Source organism: Eschscholzia californica, unplaced genomic scaffold, assembly GCF_041429995.1.
Source record: "Eschscholzia californica isolate CP2 unplaced genomic scaffold, dmEscCali1.0.p SCAF_3, whole genome shotgun sequence".
Lineage (NCBI taxonomy): Eukaryota > Viridiplantae > Streptophyta > Magnoliopsida > Ranunculales > Papaveraceae > Eschscholzia > Eschscholzia californica.
The window spans coordinates 14,866,218-14,890,501 of record NW_028238420.1 but is presented as its reverse complement, the minus strand read 5'-3'; the positions used below and the strand labels follow the sequence as shown (position 1 = coordinate 14,890,501).

The 24,284-nt window shown below is 34.4% G+C and overlaps 2 long non-coding RNA genes and 2 pseudogenes across 3 annotated transcripts; all 4 read right to left on the bottom strand.

Annotated features, from left to right (window-relative positions):
* Positions 1-1,081: 1,081 nt before the first annotated feature.
* On the bottom strand, positions 1,082-11,481 carry LOC147548633 (uncharacterized; annotated as a pseudogene). Its single transcript, XR_015238607.1, has 7 exons — positions 10,748-11,481; positions 6,758-6,885; positions 6,560-6,664; positions 6,373-6,459; positions 6,164-6,208; positions 5,663-5,788; positions 1,082-1,945 (listed from the first exon to the last, which is right to left on the bottom strand). The product of XR_015238607.1 is annotated as an uncharacterized LOC147548633 (transcript).
* LOC147548632 (replication protein A 70 kDa DNA-binding subunit C pseudogene) lies at positions 11,233-12,191 on the bottom strand (annotated as a pseudogene).
* A 3,155-nt stretch (positions 12,192-15,346) lies between these two features.
* On the bottom strand, positions 15,347-16,755 carry LOC147548631 (uncharacterized). Its single transcript, XR_015238319.1, has 6 exons — positions 16,657-16,755; positions 16,457-16,525; positions 16,251-16,322; positions 16,010-16,081; positions 15,808-15,852; positions 15,347-15,676 (listed from the first exon to the last, which is right to left on the bottom strand). It is a non-coding gene; the product is annotated as an uncharacterized LOC147548631 (long non-coding RNA).
* An 893-nt stretch (positions 16,756-17,648) lies between these two features.
* On the bottom strand, positions 17,649-22,249 carry LOC147548630 (uncharacterized). The gene is made up of 8 exons (XR_015238318.1): positions 21,980-22,249; positions 21,640-21,739; positions 21,033-21,335; positions 20,486-20,547; positions 19,743-19,879; positions 19,477-19,594; positions 19,125-19,326; positions 17,649-18,043 (listed from the first exon to the last, which is right to left on the bottom strand). It is a non-coding gene; the product is annotated as an uncharacterized LOC147548630 (long non-coding RNA).
* Positions 22,250-24,284: the final 2,035 nt, after the last annotated feature.

The window sequence follows — 24,284 nt, the reverse complement described above, 5'->3', positions numbered from 1 at the left end:
TATGATAAGACCCAAATGAAGATTTCTAAATAGAATCAAGCTTACCACAATAAGACTCAACATGACAACAAATGATTTCTGAAATCAAATGTTTATTAAGACAAAGCAACAAAAATTTGACCTTGAGCACAAAACTGTCATTGCTATGCAGTACCCCATTCAATCTAACATGAAGTAGAAGTATAATCAATCAACAGTTACGTCAATCACCCATTGGGCTGAAAAACTCTTAAAAACAATACCACTAAAATGGTCTCAAGATGCTCATCCTGTAAAACCTAAAAGATCACAAAAACTAAAATTTATTTTATATCAAATAGAAACGTCAAATCCTCACCTATAGCCCAACGAATAAGAAGGTCTCGGTGTTTAAGTTTAACTCAAACAGAAATGTATAATCCTAACCAATAGGATAGTGAATTACAATATCTAAGAGCAGGTAAGGAATGTCCTCATAGTAATTATACGGTATAAGAAAATGAGTTTGCAGTGTCATTTTTTTGTGAATCTATAAATTGACAAGGTCAGTATTGACATGGTCAATCAAGATTTAAGAAACGTTACAACAACAGAAGAAGCAATAAGAACAAAGATAACTACAATTAAAATGAAAATACCAATTGACTTACACGAGTAAAGTCATCAAGAGGGATTATTTCCTACTTTTAACTTGGGTAGGAGTTAGCTGGCATTTTGAGTGATGCTTACGGACCTGTACAAAAAATGGCAACTTACATGATAGAAAACACAACATGGACAATAACATTGAAAAACTGGAAAAAAAATCATTTAAATAAGAAACAAAACCTGATACGAACCAAGTCCTCGGCAAAGATTATCTGTAATATGTAGATATTTGGCATACGGATCAAACAAAACTTATTCACCACTTGAAGTAAAACATTTAACAATAAATTACAAGGACAAACCAAGTAAATATAAACAATAAAGGTGAATCTCCGGTAACTTCATATCGTATTTGAGCTCCAATAACCACTGGAATATGCGTATTGCTGTGAAAACCCATGTCAAAACAACTCAAAGAGATCATACCCATGGATTAACAAATAGATCATATCTATGGATTAACAAATGTCTGATACCTACGTACGGATAACATTTTCATTATTACATTTTGAATAAAGGAATCTAAAGCATCAATTGTTTCAGTAACGAACTACAACAAAACTTCATTATAAACTACATTCGTTGTAGTAAAAGACTGAGATTGTTCAGGCAACAATATGTGCACTCTGTGATTGTTGGTGCATCTAGATAGAGCTACATATAACTGACCATGGCTAAATACAGGAAATCGTAGGTCCACTCCTACATATTTAACCGATTGTCCTTGCGACTTGTTTATTGTCATTGCATATGCTAGCCTCACAGAGAATTGACGCCTTGTGAATTGAATGTTCATATCAGAAGAGCTCGGTGTTAGAGAGATTCTGGGAATAAAAACACAATTCACCACTTTTATCTCCTGTTAGAATTTTTGCTTCAAGTACTCGCTCAGCACATTTAACAACCATCAATCTAGTACCATTACATAAGCCATCTTTTGGAGAAAGGTTTCGTAACAACATAATTGGACAACCTTCTTTTAACTGCAACTCAAAAGGTGGTAACCCAGAAGGATTCAAAGAGTTAAGGAACTCACTAGGGTAAGGAGCATTCGAAGAATAATTATCTTCAGTGTCGGCCGTTTTGTCGGCTGCTAGATAAGTGAATATTCACCTGGAGTTTGGTTTAAAGCAACCATATTTATAGAAGCTACATCTTCTTTTCGTGCAGACAAAATGGTCCTGTCTGTAAGGTAATCAGCTGAAACATTATGATTCACACTTAACCTTGGGTAAATAGTATTTATGAGTTCTAATAGAGTACCACATTTGTTTAAGAAGGAAGGTAATTGGAAATGTTCTGCGTCATTTGTCCCCACCTACATAAAAGAGGTGAATAAGCATTTATGAAAGCACGAAAAATATATGATAAAAAATGTCAACACATTGAATTTCAAGATCTAACAATGCTCAAACCTTGTTAAGGAAAGCAAGGAATAACTGATTATCAGAGTCATCTGATTGGAGTCGCATGTTTTGTGACAGAGTTACCACTTTAATTTTAGTCCACAGAAAGGATCTCCGTAATGAGGCTCCAACAATTTGCTCTCGGACACCCTTTGGTATAACTTGTAGAATTTGACGAAAGTCGCCACCAAGAACAACCGTTAAGCCACCAAACGATTTGCTGTTATTTCGAATATCTTGGAGTATACGATCAACTGCCTCGACGCAATATTTGTGTTGCATAGGAACCTCATCCCATATAATCAATTTAGAAGCTCGAAATAATTCTGCAAGTGTTGTTTGCTTACCAATATTGCAAATAGAGTCTTCGTGGACATCAAGCGGGATACGAAAGGTCGAATGAGCTGTTCTTCCCCCAACTAAAAGTAACGAGGCAATACCAGATGAAGCGACGGTAATAACTATATTGCCATTTGCACGACAGGTTGCCGCAATTGTATTGTACAAATAAGTCTTTCCTGTTCCAGCTCCACCATTTAGGAAAAAAAGTAACCCCTTATTGTTCGTTACAGAACTAATTATGGAATCAAAAGCATAGCCGTTGTTCGGGATTGAGGCAATCTACTTTAGATGTTAAATCATCTGTATTAATCGATGCTTGTAGTTGCATGTGTTCCCAAATAAATCGATTGCCACATATGTGATTCCACTTTTCAATTGGTTGGGGCATGGATGGGAAGTCATCCTTAAGGGTCTTACCATACTCCAGGAGAATTTCATTAAGGAGGTGTAATCCAAAATCCAATATTTGGGAAGTCCTTGGTGTTGGAATACCTCGGGTTGTGCTAAGACGATGTGCAAGATCATCACAAATATTTAATGCAAACCTTTCCCACAAAGACTGGATTTAAAGGATTACACTCTAATAGAATTATGCAAAAAAGTCTCCGTAGCTGATAACCTGTATTTATGCGTGCAGCTTCTTCCAGCCATTGTATCCATTCTCCATCGTCTTCTAATAGCCCATGTGCAACACATGCTGATTTGAAAGTATCATAACAAAACCCATTCACAGTCCTTAACGACTCAAATGATAATGAACCCTTCACAACGGTTAGTAATAAACGTAGATAAAATCTTTCCCCTTCATTAGGATTAACGAAGTACATTCTCCCTATTGCGAAACTTTGTTTCCGTTTGAGTCACATTTTGCATTGTTTGTCCCACACATAGTGGTGTGGAAATTCTTGATAAGTGTAATTCCTTGCATCAGGATGCGCCTGACAACAGATAAAATACGCCATTAAAGTTGATACTTCGTTTGCAGCAATATATTGAACTACGTCTGGATGGGCGTCAGGATTGAAAACGACATGATGCATCCCAGGTAAATGTACTGCCAACCTCACAACAGATGGATATTCTTCATGTAGTAAGTAACCAAATAATCTCCATGCCGCCTCGGGTGGTGCAATATATCTGGAGTCGAGGTACTGTTGAATCTCATCAGTTGCTCCCACAACCATTGTCGAACGATCACCACCCTTATAAATATATTTGTTTATATATTTGACACAACGAACACTTGCACAAACTTCTACATTTATGTGGCAATCAAAGAACCTAGAAAGATGTGGATTATAAGGAACAACATCCCTATTATCAACGACATGACCTCTGACGATGGTAGTACGTCCATCATTCCGTCGACGATACACTGGATATCCATCTTCTCCTATAGTTGTTCTATCTACAAACTTACGTGGGTAAGATTTAGAGCACTTCCCATTGATCATACATGGTGACGTGGGTCGTCGGTTTCCACATGGGCCGTGAATCATACAATTTTTTACCGTTTCAAACAACAAAGGGTCATCATTTTCAGAAGGCAATTCTGCACAAATAAACTGGTCAACCTGATCAGGTTTGTGGATTTTATCAGACTGCTGAAGGAAAATGAGTGCATGCATATGAGGCAAACCCCGTTTTTGAAACTCAATTGTGAAAACGTGAGCAACAGCTTTGCCGAAAAGGTTTTCTTTATTAATAACATTCATCAACTTTTTGCGCTTTAACTCGAACACACACCCTACTAAATCTGGACGATCAAGAGCTGTTTGGTTGGGTAATAAAGCCGCTGTTATTTCTGGCCATTTTGGATTTGTAGTCATTGTTAAAAAAATATCTGGATGATGGTGGTAACGTGTGATAGCCATAGAGTCTTGATATATTTCGAATAAATGTCTACTACCTCCTGTAAACGACGATGGTAAGATGAACCGACGACCAATTTGATCAGGAGGTAGACCCCCGCATGAAATATCTGTAAGACCATTATATAGTTCTGATCGTAGCTTGCTTTGATTAAGTCTAATATATGTCAAACGGTTTTGCTCTGTTGTGGCCCACACATCAACCAAAAATTCCTGGAATAAATTACAAGCCCTTAATATAGTTGAATACTCATTAGCTCGTTGGAACAAACGATAACTATAAAACTGCATTTGAGTTGGACGTCTTTTACTCATTTGATTTTTATCCGTATCCCATTGCTTAAGATCGGGCTCCCAGCCTAGTTCACCATATGGAAACAGTAAAACATAATGCAACGGCAAATAGGCTGGATGACATTCTGATATCCGCCTTAATTCATACGATCCTCTTAAATGTAAGACAATATCCCTCGATGTAGTTATTTCAGTACCATCTCCTGGAATTATAACTGCGATTTCATCGGTTGTTGGTAGATTATATCGTCGTCGATCAGTAGATGCACTATAGTGTAGACGAACAGGTACGTCATGGTCGGGTGAATTTATTCGCATGAGAATAGAATATGCTTGATTATATATCCGATAAAATGCATTGTGTTCTATCATGGTGTACTGAATAACACGAAAAATTGACTCATCCAAATCCTCATTTCTATGGGTACGAATGCTTAAAGCCAATGACGGATCGTATATATAAAGTTGCGCATAGGACGCAACTGTCCCATGCTCAGGTATAAGTGATCCAGACTTGTGCCTTAGTTCTCCATGTATAGTGAATGAGGTAGGACCATTACCATTGATACTTCTAGGTTCCAAACTACAACCTAGACTTGTGAAAGCATTTGATGCGTTATAACGGCGAATGTTTGATCTAAATGCTTTGGATCGTGTGTCACAACCTTCATACAATGCTTTTAATATCAAAGGTGGTTCACGTAATTGAGGAAGCCGTATTTTCCCTTGTAAACAACAAGTTCCAAATTATATATTCCTTGTGGTAGAAATTGATAATTTTTCATCAACCCAATGGAATGCCTTACAATGTGGGCATACAATGTCCATCAATCCTAACGAATGACGTTGCGCAAACATAGTGGGTATTTCTTTTCTGACGGGAGACAAAGCTATGACAGATTCTTGGACCAAATTATCTGTTGTCGAATCAGGTTCGATTGATGGGGCACCCTCTTCAGTGAGGCTAGAATGGAATCTCTTACGCTTGACTACATTTGTATGTTGAATTGTCGTATTAACTGCCTATTAATGTAAGTATGTATATCGGTGTCAACATTGATGAGAGCGGAGAATTAATAATAAAAGACTAATACCACAAAGTTTAAAAGTTTATAGAATAACCTTATCAATAGATCGGTTGTTGCCATGAGGAGTAGGATTTAAGTGCTGGTTGCCTGTAGTTTCACCTATCCTTAATGGTCTCAGAGGCATATTTTCAAAATGGTAGAAGTGAATATCTTTAACGTGCTATAATAAATAGTGAAACCATAATCAGAGAAATTTAGTAAATAAAAATAAACAATAATTTCATGAAACAACGAGACACAACAAGCGAAAATCCAAATGAAAATCCAAACAAAAGTAGTAGTCAATTTCATTAAATGGGGGGATGCATTCTACTTGGAGTACTTAAACTAAAATGAATAAGAACTTTTGCTAATTCATTCATTTCATAAACGAAAAGGGTTCAAAATTTTTAAATCTTGTTTCGAGAATGTGAGTCTTAATAGTTGTTCTGGCTTGTTAATTGTTATAAAGTTTAACACCAAACTTAAAGCAAGTTTCTACATGATTTATTTCAAATATGCTGAATTAGGAAATTGGTATAAGTCTTGATCTTACCTCAGGTTGAATTGTCACTGCTTTTCCCTTTTGGTTGTGTGTCACCTTGTCAATTAAATGAATTTAATAAATACAAATAAACAAATATTTAATGCAAATGCGATATATATCAAAACCAAGCCCAATTTAAGTAGTAAGATTGAATAAATTTATACATTGTGCATTTAAAATATGTTAAATAAGAAAATTGGTTTAAGTTATGATCTTACCTCAGGCTGAATTGCCAATGCTTTGCCCTTTTGCTTCTGCGTTACCTTGTCGTTTTGACGGTGCACAGGTTGTGCAACAATTCGGTCCTACATTGATAAGGAAAAAAAAAATAAGAAACTCAATGTAGAAATTGTAGAAATTTCACAACGAAATCGATAGTTATTTAAGGAATTGTAGAAATTTCACATTTTCGGAAATCAATAGAGATGCATCAACATCTTTTAAAGTTCCTGGATCCGAACGCAATGCTCGTTTCCTCGCACGACGGAGTTGTTGGGCTAATGAACGCACCTTAATAGGAAAATATGCATTTGGAGTAAGTTTCTGATTCTCCTCAAAATAGAATACAAGGTGTAAGGAAATAATTTTATTTTAGACACATACATTCGATTGATTTGTTTTAGCCTCCTGTAGAATCTTATTCTCAGGGTTAGTTTGTTGTTTAGGTGGGGAGTTCGGCATCTGATCTGGAGGAACGTTCTCGTCAATATAAAAGATCAAACCAAAAGCACCTGCAAAATAAAAAAAAATTGAGTTATCTGTAAGGTATGGCCAGGGTAAACAATTAGATAAAGAGAAGTCCTGAGTTAGGTTAGTTTAGTTACAAAAAAATAGTCAATAATAATTAAAGCAATGTGAGGTTTGATAATATAGGTCAACCAGAAACCAGAATGAAGAGGTTAGCAGCTGGACGGTTAAGATCATCTCTTGAAGTTGACAAAGGCAAATATTTTGCATATATGTTTGGTCAAACCCTTTAATACCCCTAATACCGGCAAATAAGAAATTCTGAGTAGATTTAGCCAGAAATCTTATATGGCTTCTCAGATTAGAGTCTTCGCTGATGTAACTTTAATTACGAGAAACGGCGTCCGATTTCGCATATAATCTCCACATACTTTTAGTATATGATTTATATGTGTTCTTGATATCTTTTTTGTTTTTGAATGTTAAATATAATAGTTATTACAAAGGCATCATTCTTGATATCTTTCTATACGAAAAAGAAAGAGTTTTGTTTTAGACTCTATGCCTATGATCGCAAAACAAGAAAAAAAAATGCGAAATCTAATGGTATAAGTTATATGGGAAAAAATAATGGTAAACTTAACACCAAAACTTTTCTTTTGTGGAAACTTCAATTATATTTTAGAAACGCAAGCACAACTATCCTGTCTATCCAGATAACAATCGTTGTGCCCCAAGTACGAATTAGTTTTGCAACAATATCCTACAATAATAACCATGATTTTCTTGTTTTAGAAACTGCATTTATTTTGTTGGATTAAGTTCAATTTAGCCTCTATACTGTGACACACTAAAAAGTTTGGCCCCAGCTTACTTCTAGTGCTCTAATTTAGTACCGCAGACCATGATTACATGTTACTCAACGTTAATACTTGATGTTTTGTTTATCGTTTTATCCTTGATCTCAAAAATATTCATCTCTGTCATTTATGCGAATGTCGCCGACAACAGTGAGATGGTCCTGCACAAAATTTCTTGTTTCTTGACATTTTTTTCTACAAACATTGTACCTAGTCTCCCGCTGTAAAACAGGAACCAAAACATGAGTAGATTATTTCCCAATCTGAGTGTCTTGTTTAAACCCAAGTCTTAACGGTTATTGATATTGTTTTTGTTTTTGACACATATCCCAAGCCCTACAATTGGTGGTCTTAGCTTACCACCAACTTCACAGAAAACAATAAAATATAGCATCTACAACCGGGGTTATCAAAATAAAGATAGATAAAAGGCAATGAGAAGAGACGCAAGACATGCTACCTGCATATAGTACGGAGAGAATGAGATACACTTGAGCGTAAATTTTTTGATAATTGAACAACAACTTGACGATCTACTCGTATTAATATGAATTGGCTTTCACAACCTCAAACTCTAACTGTCACACCTATCTTTCAAAATCATGTTTTAAGAGTTGCCTATCTTACAACAAAAGTAATTGGAGTATAAAAAAACGGCATATATGTAATGAGAATGTTATAGAACTTGTTATCTAATCAGATGCTACAAACAATTAGGATTTTTAAAAATAAATATCAATCTAGCAAAAATATCAAATCTACCATCAAATTTAAACCCTAAAGTACAGATGAACCAATTGTAGCTTTTATTTCGGTGTTATTTATTATTTTCAACATTCAATTCGTTAACACTCTTTTCAAATATGAAAACGTGTACTTGCTATTTTTCTTTCATGTGTCGCACAAACATTTCAAAACAAAATAGGATAATAGCCAAGATTAATCAAAACTATGAATCCAAAATCCTTCACAACTTGAGCAGAAATCTGGGTTCAATTAGAGAACTCAACAACAATAGAAGAAGGGTATAAGCTCTTATAAAGAGTTCCATACTTCCATCATGAAGGAGAATCAGGTGGTACCATGAGATATAAGAAATATATGTGGTCTAACAATAAATATAAGAGATATATGTGCATAATGAAGAGATAATGTAATAAGACTTCAGTCTATTCAAAATTCTGAGAGTATTCATGAGATCTGGTGAATATGCCACAACAAGATATTGGAAAAGGGGACAACTGAAGGGAGCAGTAACAAAACTAAGCCGAGGTGTCAATCAAAAGCTACATCTTCATTGTTTCAAATTGGTGTTTTTCATTTAAGTTCTGAATATCATCAATTATCAATATGTAATTCTAAATGCCGAGGTGTCAATCAAAAGCCTGGAAAGAAAGTTAGTCCACATTAGTAGTTGTAGTAAAACTTCAACAAATGTCATGCCACAACATTCCTTTGAAGTGAATCATCCCACTGATTTGTAAATGTACATTATAATACTTATATGGCACTAATAAGATGTAGTAGGAAAAATAGGTTTACTCCTATTGACCAGAAGCAGAAATAGTAAATATAACGCTCTGAAGATTAGGCATATGGTGCACTCTAGTATTTCTTCATGATAGCAGCTCCTCCAGTTTGTATATGTTCATGTGTGACTGTGTGTGTGCATAGGAATACAGCCAAACAATTTACTTGGTCATGATTTATTCTAATGAGACTGAACTTTGTCAAGATTATTCCTTTTTGAAACAATTCGTTAGACCACCCTTTCAGAGTTTCAAAGAAGTACCAAATATATTTATGTTCTTCGGGTAAATAGGAATGAAAAACAAGAATTAGATAAGACCTCTTAGTCCAGTGACGCTAGTAGCCTAGTACAAAAGAAACATTGGCAGCTTGGTACAAAAATAGGGATTTAGGCAAGTCATTTGTACACAGAAGTCACCTTAATCACGCCACGGCAAAAGAGCATGTCAACAACTTCTTTAACAATTGGAAGCAGACCTGCGTGATCCCCCCCAATCCCTCTAAGCAGAAGGCTTTGGAGCTTGACGACCAGCAGAAAGTAGTGACAGTATATCAGCTATTAAACTTCATACAAAATGAAGACAGTCACTAACGAAGCTCAGAAATACCTGTGGAACGTTCCTATCGGATCCCTTTAGATGCGAGATGGTTGTGTCACAAAAAAAAATGATACGAAGCAGATTCACAAACTGAATTAGGCTTCTGATTGAAGTTTTACTACAACTACTAATGTGGACTAACTTTCTTTCCAGACTTTTGATTGACACCTCGGCATTTAGAATTACATATTGATAATTGATGATATTCAGAACTTAAATTAAAAACACCAATTTGAAACAATGAAGATGTAGCTTTTCAGTTATCTTTTGCCTGTCGGTAACTCTATATGTTGAACAAAGTGCTTAGTTATATTTATTGTTAACACTCTTTTGAAATGTTTGATATTGGAATCTTATTTCATTTTTTTAAGACAGAGAGAAAGAATGTATCTAGTGCATCTATTTGTGTCATTGCTTGGGTAGCAATAGCCAATGGTGATAGCATTTGAACATATGAAAATGAACAACCACAAAACATTCAATCAATAGAATGTTATAGTCAAATACATGAAATTAAATTAGTCAGTTAGATAGTATAGGATCATACTCATGTAGTCGTGTACATAAAGCAGGAATGGAAGCATACTGTTAAGATGAGGTAATAAGGCATTTATACATCGTATTTGACAATCAAACTTATCTAGTTGTAGTTAGGGAGATTCTTGCACATGTATAGAATTTCAAACAACAGACTAAATCCCCAACCTCTACATGTACATACTAACCTAATTTGGTAAAACTACATCTCCAATAATTTACGTTTTTTACGTGCACGGACACAGACGCTTCATTGAAGAATACAGATTTGTGACACAAAGAATACAACTTTGTGACACGAAGATACAGAATCACTACCTCAATTGTGACATTAAAACCTTATTTTCGCTACAAATAGGAAACGTGGAGAGCTAACTTACTCAGCATTAAAACTAATAGGCGGCAGAAGATATATAAAGAAGAGATCTCCACTGAAGACTAATATATGCGAACTTTTTCCTCCAGTAGTTAGTAGAATCACAACTCCAGTACAAATACCCTATCATCAATTCCAACAAATAAATCAAATACTTCATAATTTCTTCAATGAAATTGCAAAAAGAAAAAAAAACAGTACTTAACTGCATAAACTATCTATCATCCAAACCAAAGTACACAAGAAACTCACAAGTCACAATAGCAATAGCTGTAATAGATTCATTCATCCATCGAACTGAAAGCAGAAATATAATAACAATCCAACGTGACAAATGTAATAAAATTAAATATCATGAAATTGACACACTAAAACATCTGAAACAACATCAAAGCTTCGACACAAACAACCTATAAGTAATTAATACCACTGGGAAAGAAAAACAAACAATAAAATTCAAATAACATAAATAATAAAAATTAAACATCCTCATGGTGTAGATGTAGTCTCTGATGAAATCTTAGCAATTGAATCTAGAAGCAACTTGGATTCTTCCGAGTAGTTTAATTTTTCGGACTTCACCACTATGGCCTGCACCCGTGCTTCATCATTGTAAGTTTCAATTTTCACTCTCAAATTGAAGATATAATGATTGTAGATAACACCACGAATGGTGTCCATAAATTTTTCATCATTTTCTTCTTTTAAAGAATACAAATCCTCGGCTGAAATGCCCATTATCTCTTCTCCGGCCTCCTGAAACGCAGTGACATATGTTGTACCTGTCGAGTCTTGAAGTTGTAATCGTAGAATATACCTAAAAATGCACTCAGGAAAGACTTATCACAGCTGTGGCAATGCCACTGACAATCTTCAATCATTATAACTTTTTTACTACATTGACGGTCTCCAATCATTAGTGGATAAGAAGGATATGCGAAGTTTTCAGTTTTCACATTCGAAATAATAGCGCTAACAGTGATGAAATCAGCTTTATCAGAGGTCCACAATTGATCGTCTTTGATTTGAGAAATAAGATGACGCTCTTTGCTAAACATACTGGACAAACCTACAGAAATCGATTTGGTAAGGGCAGTGGTTCCTGTTGTGGTAAACCATGTTTTTAACTCTCGCACCTCAGGAATATCTGCTTCAACAAATAATTGAGTTGAAGGAAGAGTTCCTACTGATCTTCCATTAAAATCACTTACTTTTGCGGCTTTAATGCACACAACTGGATTTACTCCAGATTCAAGCATATCATGAATCTTATCCCCTTCTTCATTGCAAATCTTTCCCCACAAGGTCAGCTGAACACTAAAGCCTGACATGTCTCTCAGTTGAAGGGTTCTTTTCTGTGTTTGACTACCATCTTTTTTTGTGATAGTTGTCTCCACATTTATAGTTGAAACTACCCCAATTATATTAACAAAAGAATTAGGTTGCATGGTTACAATCTGACTAATGGGTTGAAACTTAAATTTATACGTAGGTATACAGTCATCGCTCTCCAAACACAATTGAACCGTGGAATACCTTTCTAGATACATTTCGTAGTCATTGTTTAGGTGGTTAAAGCTCTTTGACGCTGGTTTCATGGTGCCATTAGATATCATATACACTTTCCCGGTCTCAACGCCAGCATAGAATTTGTCAACTAACTCGTTAAAACATGTCACATGCATTTCTCCACCGTCAGAATCAAGAACATCGAATGAAAATAATTTACCTGCCCTCTTTGCATTTGTGTAGTTTATAATAGTATTTTTTTTTTAGTCACCCTCACTTTAATTGTCCATTTTTTTAGGTACGGACTCAAAGGCTTAACAGGTATTTCTTTCACAACAATATTTCTTTTAGAAACATCCAGCTCATTGCTCTGAGTTGAACAACTTTTCCTCTTCATTTTGCTACATAATATTTGATACAAATAATTATTAAAACAAACCAGGAAACATAAAGGTATGGCAAATATCAACACTAATTTATCACTATTGGAAATGAATATCCCACCACGATAAACTACACAACACTAAGTTCTCAATAACAACCACCATGACACATTACTGGCTGAAAAACAAAACAGGTTACAATAGTGTTGATTTTATAAACCTAGAAGAAACATCAAACTCGATCTAGATTTGTATATATTTTTTTAAGCTCTTATACTGCCAAGAATAACAACATGGTGTATGTGTAACAGATGGAAGACGATTCATTAAATAAAATGGATTGGCTTCTGTATCATTTTGGATTTAGAAGGATTACACTAAGGGCCCATCAAAATTACAAGGGGGTGGTAAGATTATTTTGTTTGGAATACCTTGCTACTACATTTAACAAAAAATAAGGGTGGCTGAACTTCACACTCATGTCTTATTTCATTAAATAAAATAAGGGTACGTGACTTTATATGGATTTTGAAAGTTTCTCTTGTAAATATTAAGGATGATTTTTTTTTTTGAAGCTGGCGAATATATTTGTTGTACAGGACAATTCAAATTTTTTCATTTTGACTTTTGCACTACGGACGCTCTTTAATTGGTTGAGTCTAACTCAATAGAGTCAACCCGATTCAACCATTTTGATGTTCGGAAGCATAAACCTTTAACAAACACGTAGGAAATTTTGGTTAAACTCCGCCCAGATTTTGTTATCTTTGCGAAAAATGATGACTCCACTTTTTTTATAGTCCTTCTGTTATTAATGTGAAGTTAAATTGAAGTGCTCAGATTCTTTAAGGTGTTGAAAGTTGTTGCTAATATTATGAATCATAACCTTTGTAGTTGTAGCTTTTCAAGATATCAAAATCCTATGACAACTCCATACTTCCTGAGACTTGTGAATTGGCCAAAAAGTCAATGGACCAACTAAAATCACCATTTCAAATATCTTTTTTTATGTATTCAATTTGATATACTCAAAATGGAGCGAGAGAGCTAGCACAAATGGAGTACAGAAAAGTAAAGACTTAACGGGTAATATAAGAATAGAAATTTGACTCATCCAAATCCTCATCTATGGGTACATTCGATTAATTTTCAACTTTGTAAGTATTTACTGTTTCTGATTTGTGTACACTCTCTTTATTCAACTGCAGTGTTGAAGATGCTAAAGATGATAAAGCAGTTAGTTGATTGATAAACTCCATGGTGTCCGGTTCTGCGGCACCAATGAAATCTCCTATTGCAGCAGCACAGGCAAAGATGAGAGAAGCCCAATTGCAATCTTCTTCTCATGACAATCCGCCTTCAGCTGTATCCACAACTTCTGTAGTTGAAGGGAGTTCAATCCCTGCGTTATCAGAAGATTGGAAGAACTGAACGCCAAAAAATTCCACGCCAAACTATCTGTACCAAAACAATCAGTGAGAAATAATTAGAAGTTATGAAGCAAAAAAATTTCATGTTGTGAAACCTAGAAAGAAAAAGAGAGATAGCAGTAACGTGCCATGATTTCATGTCGAAAAACCTAGAGAGAAAACCCATTTCAGAAACCTAGAAAGAAAAAGAGAAATAGCAGTAAAGTGCCATGATTTCAGAAACCTAGAGAGAAAACCCATTTGAGATAGAGAGAACCAGATAAAACCCATTTCGTAGAGAGAGAACCAGATAAGAAAGATCTTAAACCACAACGGACGTGCCATGACTTCTTCTCCATGATTCATTAGTCATAAATTCTCTAACGTCCCCACAGGTATGATGAAGATAAGGTACGCTTGTTATTTTTCATTGATAACGCGGGAAGGAAAGAAGATAAGGCGGGTAGGGAGTTGATGAGTCCCAGATTAAGGGTCTTATTTACCTTCTATCATTAAGTTGGTGATTAAATTTGGGAGGGTAACGGATCAAAGGGTGTGGATTGCATCAAAAACACAACGGACGACCGGATTTGTGTTTCGGCTTGTCCCAGTCAGCATAAAACATTGTGTTTTGTTATATATACTAGGTATAACCCGTGCCCTAAGGGCACGGGCAATTTCTTTTGCTTTTTTTGTTGAAAGTGCACGGGCAATTATTTAACGCACGTTAGAGAAGGCTATGAATAAATAATGTATAGAGAAAAAAAAGTATGTTTAGTGCTTTAAAGTTAACTACATGAAGCAAAAAACTGTACCAATACGTGAGAAAACGACATATTCTTAAAAACTTCCTGCAAATAAAAAGAACAATAAGAACACATTTTATTTTGTTTTTTACTATTTTGCTTCCATTATTATGTGACTTTGAAACTAAAACGTAGATGTCAGGTAAGAGACATACATGAGATTCGAACTGTGATTTTTTTAATTTTAGTTTCTTCATTATTTAATTTTATTGTAGTTTAACTGTTTTTTGTTTGTTAATCGATATGTTTCTATGTAGATATCATTTTTTTTGTGAAATTTCTAATTTCTCATCATCTTATTTGTAACCTTATAGTTTCTATTCTTTGTTTTCTAGATCTTCAGCTGAAACGGAAAAACTGTACCAATACGTGAGAAAACGACATATTCTTAAAAACTTCCTGCAAATAAAAAGAACAATAAAAACACATTTTATTTTCTTTTTTACTATTTTGCTTCCATTATTATGTGACTTTGAAACTAAAAGTAGATGTGAGGTAAGAGACATACATGAGATTCGAACTGTATAACTTAGATCAACTAACAGACTTAAATAAGTTATTGAAAGAAAATGGGGAAGACAATGGTTGGAATTTGAGTTATTAAAGAGACGCTAAAGAGAAAATCTTGGAACAAAGGAGATTAAACTACAAAGAATGGTAAAAAACAAACATAACAAATATTGAAAAAAGAATTGCAACTTAGCAAATCAAATTCAAAACTAAGTGTTGAAGATAGATGGAGAGTATAAAGACACTCAAATTTAGATCTGAAAACCACCGATAGAGACTGATTGATATCAACCCTGAATTTTTTTAACACAATTGCCTACGAAGCAAAATATGAAAAAGAAGATTAGTAATTAACAAACAAAAAAAGTGAAACTACAAGGGAATTAAATAAGGAAGAAACTAAAATTAAAAAAATTATTCCTTCCCACATAATGTCTAGAAATTTACCTATGTGCTTGAAATCCTACACGTTTTTCCGTTTCAGCTAAAGATCTAGAAAACAAAGAATATAAACTATAAGGTTACAAAGAAGATGATGAGAAATTAGAAATTTCACAAAAAAATTAGAAACATACCGATTAACAAACAAAAAACAGTTAAACTACAATCAAATTAAATAATGAAGAAACTAAAATTAACAAAATTATACCTTCCCATATAATGTTTGGAAATTTTCCTATTTCCTTGAAATCCTACACCTTTTTCCGTTTCAGTTGAAGATCTAGAAAACAAAGAATAGAAACTATAAGGTTACAAACATGATGATGGGAAATTAGAACTTTCACACAAAAAAATGATACCTAAATAAAAACATACGATTCACAAACTAAAAAAAGTGAAATTACAAGAAAATTAAATAAAGAAGAAACTAAATTAAAAAAAATATATACCTTCCCATATAATGTCTAAAAATTTATCTATGTGCTAGAAATCCTACACGTTTTTCCGTTTCAACTGAAGATCTAGAAAACAAAGAATAGAAACTACAAGGTTACAAAAAAGATGATGAAAAATTAGAAATTTCACACAAAATAGTATCTAAACAAGCAACTTTTAAGAATTCATCAGAAAAGGAAAAGAAGATGAAAAACTTTACCTTGAATCCATTAGTATAGCATTGAAGTTGTTGAAGACATTTTCTCTCTCCAGAAATTGGGTAATAAACCTATGGGAAGTTTTATAAGGCCTCCCCAATTTTGTTAAAAGGCCTCCCCATGAACCATTTTACTTGCTAAATTATCACTGAGGGGAGGCTTTTTAACAAAAATGAGGGGGCCCTATAAAATCTCCCTAAACCTATTTATACAAAACAGATGAGAGATTGGGTAATAAATATATTATGCAAAATTTTAGTAAAGGACAAGAAGATGAGACTTGAAAGGTTGGGTATTTAAAAAAAAAATTCAATAATGGATAGTGGTTATGATTGGAGTAAATACACATACCCATTTTCTTTGTGTAATAAATTATTTTCAGGTAAGAAAGATGAGAATAAATGATAGGTAGGGGTGGGGAGTTTGGCTCTTCCTTGCAACCTTATTTATTAACCGTAGGATTAAATTGGGTGAACTCGAGATCGAGATAATATAACGGGGATAATTTTGGGGCTATTAGATTCATAGTTGAGTTTTATTTACTCTCTTGGATCAAGTGGGTTAACTAATTTTTTATTTTTAGGGCAGGTAATACATCAAAAGGTGAGGACGAAACCAAAAACGCGATAAACGGCTGGATTTGTCTTTTGGTTTGTCCCAGTAAGCACAAAACATTATGTTTTATATAATAGACTAGGTATAACCCGTGCCCTAAGGGCACGGGAAAATGCTTTTATTACATAATAGGAAGCTCAAATGAAAATGTAGTAACTAAAACCACCATTCAACTCTTCTTCGAGATCGCGTAGAGTAGGACATTAACATGTGTTTTTATCACATCATAGAAGGTTAAAATGAAAAACAATGTACCAACTAAAACCATCATTTAACTTCTTTTCTTATTGTATAGTTGGTCTCTTACATTTGAATCATATGAGTAAGAACTATTAATTTGAATCATTAGGTAGGTTAGGCACCGTGTATCATATGGTAATACAATTCCCCAATAATGTAGTCGGCGTGATAGTCTATTAGAAATTGGAGATAGTTAATTTTGATTCATCTCTCGTATTTTTCTTGTTAAAGTCAAAACCAAACTCAACTTGATTCCTTAAGTTAGAAATTGAGAGGTCGGAGTTGAGAGAAAGAGAGGGGGTTTAGAGAGATAAAGATGTGGGTTACATGAAGAGAGAATGGGGGAAACTAATAGGGAACCTCACCTTTCATCCATATTAACTGGGTGTAACTCCTCACATTATAGTTTAATAAAATTAAAATTTCCAAATAATGGATTTTGCAAACGAGACCATTGAGCCAGTGAGTAATAGGATAAATTATAAACAAATGAAAAAGTTGATCAGGATTCCTTTATTTGTTGGCCTACCTCCCAGGTTCTTCCCACCTTTCTGCCACTTCGACGAACAAAGAGTTGAAGCATAACAAAATCCACAATCGCTTCTCCAGAGAAAACCTTATGCGGCTGCCATTGCACGAACCAAAGTTGACACTGAGGTTCCGTCTTGTTAATGGATAGTACTAAAGAATGTGTCGACGATAATAGCTTGGCTTCCTGATGATCGTTTGGGTACCTACAGAGTTGAAAATGACGGCCAATTGTAAAAGGTTAGACTGATCAGCCCAATCTAATATAAAACTAAACACAAATCAAACCCATACTTCTAGTTTGAAGTTTCGATAACTTATGAAAACCAATATTTGCAACAGAATCTTATCACAAACTACATACTGGTATAGAGCGCGTTATGAAACAATGGAAGTATAAATATATGTTAGATGCCCGAAGAAAATTCATCGGGCATCGAGGGACATGTTATTCTTTCTACTCTTTCAAATTTATTAATCAGAGAATATACAGTTTTCAATCAGACAATCCCAATCCCAATCCCTACCCCTGTTTATTCAAAATATAATGACTATACTATAACCTAACAAGATTTCTCTTTCAATCTTAGGTAATTAAAACAGTTTCAAATAAAGCTTTTAAGTAATCGAACAAGTTATCATCGATAAAACAATAATTCGGCAATCCCATAAATTGGGCAATCAAGATTTTTCCACAAATTACAATTTGATTTAACAACTTAAGGATCAAGTCATACAATACATAGAGTAAATCATAGCTTCTTCAACCCATTTACAGACCAGAGAAGGTTATTAAGGGATATCGTAACAATCAAGTTATAATTGGGGATAAGACATAAGCTACCAAACAGAATTGATAGAAAGAGGAAACTTAGATAAGATCAAGTAGCAGAAAATATGAAAAAGAAGCTCTGCACTTCCAAATAGAATTAGATGAAAGCATTATGATGATAAATTTTGGTACAGAAAACCCTTACTGAATGGGTTAAACCTAACAAAAGAACACCCTACCACAATAATCTATTATGCAGAATAAACAGGACTTTCTTCAGCTCCTTTCTTTTGATAAGAAGCCTAAAAACTATTATTATCTTTGACTTCACATGGGTTTAAGCATCCATTTTTTGGGGAAGAGATTGGATATGGTGGAAGGATGAATTCTTCTCATTAATTTCACTTCACCTTGGAGATGCTAACGGGTTGCCATGTTGAAGCATCGATTTCGAAAGTAAAGTACAAATCTAATATCAAAAAGCTCAATTGAGAGAGGGAGAGAGAGGGGTATACCAGGTGGTGAAGAACTTGAACTGAAGAAACAACAACAGCAACAACATACACAGAATCCAGTACTAAAGTACTATGAACCATCTTCCTTCTTTAATCATCTCTTTCTTGGTGATAAAGTCACTAAGTCGCTTCAATTTGACAATCTTCTTCCATTTTTGGCACTCTCAATATCAACAGAGAAGAAAGAGTGAGAAGACTGATTCTGTAACATAAAGAACGATTTTGGTGATAAATTAGAGAGAAAAGGAAGAAAGTGGAAATTAGGACAGTGGGCAATTGTGTCTAAATTCACGGTGGTTGATCTTCACAGTATCTCCAGTGGCATTGGATGGTCGGACACCAAAATACAAACCTATATAGAATGCATGTTGTTGTGTAGATTTATGTTGAAGCTAATAAATATGTCAGTACTTGAGCATTTCATTGCCCATCAAGCTAAGTTCGATAATGAAGAACAACGTAGGCTCAAGCTGTTAGATAATAAAAAATAAAAAAAAAATAGATTAGTTCCATTAACATTTATGATTCTATTTGTTAAACTTATTCACTTAATAGAAGAGTTTCAATCAATGTGAATGAGACAACCTGCTTATCAGATAAAGCGGCAAGAAACCTCACCCTGACTACATATACAGTTGGGAAAAACTTAATGTAAGTAAATGCTTCCAGAAGTTAACTTGCATAAAATCTTTCCTAAGGTTCTTAAGGCCATTTGTAGCATGTTCTCCTTCTCCAGACTTAGTATATATTTTCACCTGCACTTAATCAAATTTTATCGAACCAAATCTTCGTAAATAAGCGAAATCAGTAAATAAGTTTTTAAAGAGGCGAAATGATACTTGAACGAAAGCATTTTATGGACCTGGGGAACATGCGGCATGTCCATTCAATAAGGAGTTCGTAAATAAAGCAAATCGTTTGCAGGCTTCAAGGTTTGTTGGCATATCAATTCTTTCAGCGTCAAAAATAGATAGGTGCGTTTTATCTAAATTAACTTGATTAAGCATGTATAACATATAACCATTAAAACTCATGAAGAGAAAGAAAATGAGCGAGAAATAATTAATGTACCGATTCACTGAAAAAGGATGGCAAGTTTAGGGTCAATACCCGCAAAAGTATTTCAAGAAACTGAAACCTTGTTACCATGGCCAAGTTCGACCATCTCACTTAATTATTCAGAAGAAAAGTAACCAAGATATATTGTCAAACATATTTGTTTCCATAAAAATTTAGTATTTCATGTTGACTACAAAACAACAAAAACACAACTCACCAATGGAATCTCATCACCATCATATTTTGAATGAAAGACAAGAAACGCAAAAGATATGGTGTAGTGTGGAAAACCACGTACATACCTTAATAACCTCCCATAACTGGATCAACTGAAAGTAGAAGGGGTGTATCCACATCAATAAATCTGCAAAATTAACTACCAAAATCAAAATCGACTTTACGAATTACAGTATTGAAGTAGTTAGATAATTTGTTGAACAAATACATATTATTAATATTTAACCTATTAATGGATACATTGGATACATAGTTGTTGTCTGTCGAATTATTCGAATAATCTTACCTGGTTAATGCAGAGACTTCTAGAGATTAAACCCAACAGGAAACCAAATAGATCGAATATGAACAATTTCAGATAACCAAATAGATAATGCAAAGACTACCAGAAGGAAAGAAGCCTAGAAAAATTAAAACAATCAAAACCTAAGGTATTCTAACAAGCGGCCGGAAGTTTCAAAATGAAATCCAAAAGGAAAATCCGAAATCCGAATAGCTACTGGCATGATACAAAAGTAAAAGCTAAACCTTTATAATAACGTAGCTCTGGAGAAACTAAATATACTAAAATAAGAGAGCCATGAGAACCTACAAGTTTTGAGATTGTCTTACCTGATTATATTAAGCTTTACTTGAAGTAGAAGATCTAGGAATACTGTAACACTCGGAGATTAAAGTTGAAGGAGATCTGGAGTCAATATGCTGTGAAGATTTGTTGCAAGGAAATGGGAGATGATGTTTAGCTGAGCTATTTCTTCACATGTATTCATCATATGTTATCTCCTCTCTAAAATTGTCAAAACGGGATCATTTTTATTGGTACGCCTCCTGCAAGGTCCAATTCATTCATTCCAACAGCTGCACTTGAACCCCTAAAAAATGTAGCTGGTGTAAAGATTGTGCCACAAGTAGTACCTGCAACCATGGAAAGAGCAACAAAAGAACTATCAGTAATATAGGGTGCAGCTTAGGTTAATACCATGAAAGGAGTATTGGATACACAAGAGATCCGACTATTAGCTGTATCTCAAGGAACCACAGTCCGACGCCCAGTTCATTAAATCCTCTTTTGATGGTTATTGATAGGTTTGAAATATTCTACTCTCTAAACTTAATTCAGCATATCCAGACGAATTATCCAGACAAATATTTCAAAGATGGACATCGAATTCTATAATTCAAATGTAAAAGAAAAAACAAAAAACAAAAATTTACATACCAAGTAGATTTGAAGATTCGATGACTACAAATGAAAAAAGAGCTCTTGAAATTGTTCCAGTCGCAGCTCATAAGCAGACCCGTTTTCGGTTTCTAACTCTCTGCTCATCGCTCAATGCTCATAACAAATTTATTAGCATAGATGTATCGAATAAATGAACTAAATCTGGTAAAAGTTAATAGATGTCAGGAACCCTAATTTTATGAAATCTCAAAAATTAAACAAATGAACTAAATCAGGTAAATGTTAAGAGATTATGATACAACTTCACTTACACCCTAGCCATAAGCAAGAATTAACAAATGAATAAACAAAAAAAAAATCAGAAGAGGAAACTGACCCAATGCAAAGAACAAGATGAAGATTGCAGAGTTAATTGAGCTTGAGGTAGAAGAATGAAAGGGTAGGTTTAAAGCTCCATTATGCTGTTGTGAATTCCCAATATTGTACCATCAATTTGTAACTGAAGAAGATGAAGATATGTACCGGGTGCATTAATAAGTATAGAGGACCGATTGAGAATAAAACCGTTGGTAGAAAGAGAGTGGATAAAGAGATCGTTGGAAGAGAGAGAGTAGATGAAGAAAGAGAGTGGATAACCGACCCGATTAAAGGGTTTTGTCACTTTTTTCTTTTAGTGGGTCAATAAATCAAGGTGGGTAATAGATCTGAAGGTAAAAAGTGTATCAAAAACACAACGGACGACCGGATTTGTCTTTCGGCTTGTCCCAGTCAGCACAAAACATTGTGTTTTGTTATATATATATATATATATATATATATATATGTAGTTATGACAGTTTATATGCTTAATCAATTCATGTAATTCATGTTCAATCTTTATTTTGTAATTTGAGGTATTTCGATGTCACTTAATTCATGTAATGATTCTTATATTTTTTTGTGAAAAGAAATATATTTTAGGAAAAAAGTTTAGAGAGTGAGAGAGTAGTGGTGGTTTGCTATGATGGTGATGGTCTAAGGAGCTGGTGGTGGTGAAGATGAGAGAGAGGTTCACTTGTCATTTGACTTGAACAGGAAATACCTTTGGTGAGTGTATATAACAAAAATGGTAAGTGCATTTAACATTTCCCATGGGTAGTATGCCGTTATCCCTTAATGGGCTCGGTAAAAAATATTGTGTGCCTATAACTCATAATAATTCTCATGTTTTATCCTGAAGAGAGGTTCTATAGGCACTACAGATTCTGGTACTGTCCTGTACTCCTGTCAGCATCCCCAAGTATGTAGGCAACTACAGATGTAAATCTACCTTAATTGCCCGATGTAAAAGAAGATATACAAGTGGAGAAGTAAAGAAACATGAAAAAGAACGGAGAGAAGAAATGAAAAGGAGAACAACAACGAGAAAAACATTAGAGAAAAGAAAAGGTGAGAAGAATAAGATGTACAAAAGGTTATAATGTAGGAAAGAAGATGGATAAGTTGTTTAGCTGAACAAGTTCAAATAGAAACCCAGGAGATAAGAAGATTAATCTTAAAGCATATTAGAAAATGAAAAAGAATATATATTAATTATCCAAAACTGTTAGTTGTTCACAAATTGAGGGCCAAAATAAATTTATCCATATTAAAATATCGAAGGTAACTTTATTTTGAGAAAAAAATTTATAAATTCAATTTGTTGTCTTATCACTATGATATGACGGTTTTTTTTTTTATGAAATAGGACTCGGCCTATACTTTATTCAACTCAAATATCGGAAAAAGCGTTGGACTTATCTGCCTCCAACTGGCTTAAAATGAAACTTGGGATCTGATGGGATTCCCATACATTTATCTCTTTCGACTAAATAATCATTTCGAGCAAGTAAATGCACAACTCGATTACGATTACGACCACAAAATTTAATAGTAATTTGAGCTTGGGACCCACCTTTTTCCTGAATTTCAGACATAACATGCCGAATTTTCCAGGGAAAGTCACCACTTATGTTTGAGTGAGCATTAATGACTTTCATTGTATCTCCTTCAATGATAACAGGTTGCCATCGTCTTCGATTAGTAATCTGGACAGCAAGCTTTAACGCATGAGCTTCAGCTTCTGTAGCATTCGACACCTTCATATACTTTGTTTCTGCCAATACGAATTCACCATTCCATTCTCTACAGACTACCGCAATTGCAGTTTTTTCTTCTTTGAAAGCTGCGTCGAAATTAAGTTTCATTACTCCACTAGGCGGAGCTTCCCACTGGTCAGAACAACGGCTGTCTTCGTTCACCTGATCAGTAACCATAGAGTTCAACGATATATCAAAATCGTCGAATATTTGTTTGCAGCTCGGTCTAATTCCTTCAAATAACAATTTGTTTCTTGCCTTCCATATAAACCAGAAGTGTATAGTTTTAGCCGTAAATTCTCAGTTTCTTTTTTATCTCCTAACCAACCACATAAAATCTCAATAACACTCTCATTGTCTTCAAGTCTAACAGTTGGATTTGACATATGCCATATCTCCTTTGCTAGTTTGCATCTCTTAAATACATGGTCAACATCCTCCTATTCTTCCCTACACCAGGAGCATAATTTTGTGACTTGTGTATTAAATCTAAGTGACCGCACTTTAGTTGGCAGAGAGTTGTGAAGTAAGCGCCATAAAAACATCTGTACCCTCGCCACCACA